Source organism: Lathyrus oleraceus, chromosome 3, assembly GCF_024323335.1.
Source record: "Lathyrus oleraceus cultivar Zhongwan6 chromosome 3, CAAS_Psat_ZW6_1.0, whole genome shotgun sequence".
NCBI classification, from domain to species: Eukaryota; Viridiplantae; Streptophyta; class Magnoliopsida; order Fabales; family Fabaceae; genus Lathyrus; species Lathyrus oleraceus.
In genome coordinates this window covers 413503277-413508490 of record NC_066581.1, presented here as the reverse complement: position 1 = coordinate 413508490, position 5214 = coordinate 413503277, and positions in this window count along the sequence as shown.

Here is a 5214-nt window from a genome sequence, read left to right as displayed (position 1 = left end):
CGATATCATACTCTGATAACAACATATGCTGACGCAGACGCTTAGCAGCCCAAGCCAATGCATAACAAGTCTTTTCAAGCATAGAATACCGAGTCTCACAGTCGGTGAACTTCTTACTGAGGTACTAAATTGCAAATTCTTTCTTTCCAGTCTCATCTTGCTGACCAAGAACACAAACCATACTATCTTTGAGCACAATCAAATACATGATCAACGGTCTTCCTTCAACAGGTGGAGACAAAATCGGAGGTTCAAGCAGATATTCCTTGATACTGTCAAAAGCTTTCTGGCAATCTTTGGTCCAATCACAAGACTTATCTTTCCAAAGAAGCTTGATTATAGGTGCACATGTGGTAGTTATGTGTGAAATAAATCTTGAAGTACAATTCAAGCGGCCGAAAAAACCTCTGACTTGCTTCTCAGTTTTGGGCGCAAGCATCTCTTGTATTGCTTTGACCTTGGCAGGATCAACTTTAATACCCTTCACACTGATAATAAAGCCCAACAACTTACCAGAACGAACACCTCAACAAATGTTCAACATGTTGCTCTTCATCAATTGATTTAGCAATCATGTCATTGACATATACTTCAATCTTTTTATGCATCATATCATGAAAAAGACTAGTCATTGCTCTTTGGTAAGTAGCACTATCATTCTTTAAATCGAAAGGCATCATTCTATAATAGAATGTTCCCCAAGGCGTAATGAATGTGGTATTCTCCATATCTTCGGGTGCCATCTTGATCTGATTATATTCGGAAAATCCATCCATAAATGAAAATACTTTGAATTTAGCAGTATTGTCTACCAACATATTAATGTGTGGCAGAGGAAAATCATCTTTCGGACTGGCTTTATTCAAATCTCTATAATCGACACACATGCGGACTTTTCCATTTTTCTTCAGTACAGGAACAATATTGGCCACCCTGTAGCGGGGTATTCATTACCATTAGAGATATTGACTAAATCCAAGGTAAATCATACAAGTCGAGTCTCCACCGCACTTCTATTTATCCAAAGGAATGGTTAGAAAGCGAACAAAAACCTAATAGTTTTAACAAAAACTAGAAAAAGAAATAGAGATCTGGGTAAGGGGGTTGGTTATGCAATGGGAAGGTGTTAGGCACCCAAAACATCCTAGGTACTCCTAGGGAGCCCTTTTCATACTTGTTGAAAGGGTTATTGTTTTGTGAAAAAAAAATTGTGCAAACATGATTGAAGAGATGAGAAGAGAATATAAAAGTTTATTTACATTTTGTTTGGATGGATAAACCCATTGCCTACATACCATCTTATAAAAGATTAGGATCAAAACCTCGTAGTTCGGGGTAAAAATCTCAAAACAAGTTGGTGAATTGATTGGTCCAAAAGCCTTAAGGTCTTTTGCTATCAAAGGGAGAAAACTCAACCAAACCACAAATCCACCATGTGAGGATAGCTTCAACATGCTAGTGAGGGGTTAACCCTATAATAAGCATGGAAGAATCATTGTCCATCACTAAGGATATAGGTGAGCATTACATCTACCACGAAGATAACTCAAACCTAATAACTAAAGGTTATGAAAAAGTTTGATTAAAGAAGTGGCCATTGTAACCACAAAGAGGATACTTGAATGGATTACATTTACCAATTGGAAGTATATACAAAAATGGTCAAAGTTGACTTAAAGATTCAATTTAAAATAAGTGTTATGAAAAGAAAGTTTGAAAATCAAAAGCATAAGGCTTAGGTTTCTAATGTTGAAAACAAGAGTTAGATGTTTGCACAAAAGTTTTGGCCTGGGTTAGAATGGAGGGAAGAAGAAGAAAGGCTAAGTCCTAAGTAAAACAAAAAGAGAAGGGATGAAGAATCAAAACCACAATGGAGTCCCTCTCTTGAGATCATATTAATGATCCAAGTAGCTCCCATCCTTTTGAATAAGCAACCACAAAGCATAAGCAATCAAACAAGTCTCTTAAAAGATCCTCAATGTGTCTTATATCTTCCACTTGGATGAACATGGCAATGGTCCTCCAATTTAAGCTATCATAGAATTCCCTAGCACAAAAGCACACATATCAAAAGTTTCATGAAGTAAATCAAGAATGGACAAGAGTGAGTTTTGAGATTTGGTTCTTCTAACCCATCTTCATCATTAAGATCCTTTTACTCCAATTTTGCATAAGGGAGGCCCTAGAATCTAAGTCCAATTCTCCATTTCTTTGCATAGGGAAAGTCCTTGAAACTAAGTCCATTTCTTTACATTTTGGTCCATAACAATCAAAACAAAACACAAGCACAATAATATATACACAATTATGTGCTCAAGTGAGCAAAAGGCAAATGGCATTAACATAAACATGTGCTCAAGTGAGCAAAGAGAAAAGCAAATGGATAATATGTGCAAGAATAGTAAATTGCATAAAAGTAAATTGCATAAAGTAAATGTTAATTGTCAATAGTTAGTGTTAGTGGTTAGCGTGCCATGAGGCAAATTTAGCGCTATGTTAAGCAATCGTAATTGGACTTATGTAGAAGACACAACTATCTGAGCCCGGTCAATAATAATGTAGGCAACAACATAAGTTAGAAGTCCTGATTAGAGAACCAAGTTCCAACAGCTTGCCATGCCAAAAAGAAAATGAGAATTGATATTGTATTGGTTTAAGCCTTTTGCATGATTTAGAAGACAACCTATCCTTAATGCAAAGTCATTCACTTGATCAATTGATCAAGATGAAATAGATTTGAATCAAGGAAGATTAAATCTCCCTAACCAATGCTAAGTTATCAACCTTCAACTCATTGATCAAGGAGAAAAGAAGAAGAAGACGAAGAAGAAGATGGATAAGAGAAATGGAAATGGCAAAATTAAAGTGCATTAAATAAAATACAATGTACCAATCCTCATATGTTGACCAATAACATTGAAGGTCAAGGTCAAACAATCAAAAACAGAAGTGAGATGAAGATTGGAAGTCAAGAAATGAATAAACTATTTTTGGCATTTTTTAATATTTTAAATAAACTTGAATTAAAAAATAAATGGAAAGGTCAAACTTCAAAATTACTTCAAATCAACCTTGGAAGGTCCAAGTAATTTATCCCAAGTTCAACAAGGTCAAACAAAGTTTGACAAAAAATTTCAGCATTTTTAAAAGTCAGAACTATTTTTTATCAATTAAAAATGAATAAAAATAACCTAATTGAACTAAAATCTCAAATAAATCTCAAATCAATTCAAAAATTGATGAGAATATTTTTCATAGATCCATCATCATTCAAATAGGTTAGGAAAATATTTTTGCATTTTATGAATATCAAAAACTATTTAAAATGAATTAAAAATAACCAGAAAAGAGAAAATTCACAAAAAAATATCAAATGACAAAATAAAAATTATTAAAAATCACAAATAGAAACTAGAAATTATTTGGGAAATAATGCAATTGGTCCCATAATTTTTGGATTAAAAATGAAAGAGATATTGATTTTTGAAAATAATTGGAATTAAAGAAATTAAAACCAGAAAATAGAAAATGCAAAAAACGAGAGCCCTTGGATCTGAGCTCATTAATTGAGCTGACAGATCCAAGGATCGAGAGGTGCACGTTCATTGTGATCCACGGTCAATGCACTCACATGGAAAACAAATAAAAGTCATAACAAGCAAGGATCCTGCAAAGTTTTTAGAATTCAAATAAGGCAATCATTATGCAGATGAAAAGATTGATTTTTTTTTAGGGATTTATGTGATCACCAATTTCATGCAAAAACGAAAAGGGAAAATAATTGGGAAAACAAACATTTAACATGAATTTATTGAATGAAAATATCATTGTATTAATGCGCCAACAATGTCATCACTTCTCCTTTTGGCATGGGAGAAGGATTTTTAAACAAAGTGATCATTACGCTGACTTATGGATAACTGTAGGAATATCCACAGCGACCCAATTGTTACAGGCCCCTCCTTGGGTAATGAAATTGCTAGAATCCTTTGTATCTTCTTCCAAGACAGCAGCAACTTCCTCGCCTTGACTGGTGTGGATGAACCCTCCACTCTTGAACAACCCTTTCTCATTGAACACCCCAGATGAAAAAACCTATGACAGCCTGAGACTTGTTGTCTTCTAGCTCAATCATTTTTCCTAAGCCGGTAGTTGCACCATACTCAATGGCCAACTTTGAATCTCTATAGGAAGCAAATGAATGAGCTCTCTTCTCAATAGGCTCAGCAATAGATAAAGCTTGGAAAGGAGTTCCAACTTCATCTTCAGTGTCTATATATGAGAAGGAAGACAAATGGCTAACCAGGAGATCCTTTTCTCCCCCTACCACTACCAGCTTCTTGTTCTTCACGAATTTCAGTTTCTGGTGTAGGGTGGACGTCACGGCGCCTGCCTCATGAATCCATGGTCTGCCTAAGAGACAACTATACGATGGGTGAATATCCATAACTTGGAAGGTAATCTGGAAATCACTTGGTTCGATCTTGATCGGGAGATCAACTTCCCCAATCACAGTTTTACGCGACCCATCGAAGGCCTTCACAACTACTCCACTCTGCCTCATGGGAGGCCCTTGATATGACATCTTCGAGAGAGTGGATTTCGGCAATACATTCAGTGATGACCCAATGTCCACCAGCACATTGGACATGGCGTCGCCTTTGCAATTCATAGATATGTGTAAAGCCAAGTTGTGGTCTCTTCCCTCCTCAGGGAGATCAGAGTCATAGAAACTCAAATTGTTACAAGCAGTAATGTTTGCAACAATGCTATGAAATTGTTCTATTGTGACATCATGATCTACATATGCCACATCCAAAACCTTCTGCAGAGCCTCTCTGTGTGGTTCTGAATTTAACAACAAAGATAATACTGATATTTTGGATGGCGTTTGTAGAAGCTGGTCTACAACATTGTACTCACTTCTCTTGATGAGCCTCAGCATCTCATCACAGTCTTCTTTCACATTTCCGCTTGGGCTAGCAGAAGCAGGAGTTATCAATGTAGATGAGAGCTTAACAACAGGTGCCGGATTCGGGGTGCTCACAGCATTCCCAATCGGGCGTTCAACAAAATCAACATTAGCCTGGGGCTTGGGAGATGCTGAAAACACACGACCGCTGCGGGTCAAACCACTTACATCCGCAATATTAACAACAAAGGAGGATGGAAAAGACACCTCTTTCCCCTCTTCTACAACAACAGTGTTGTAGC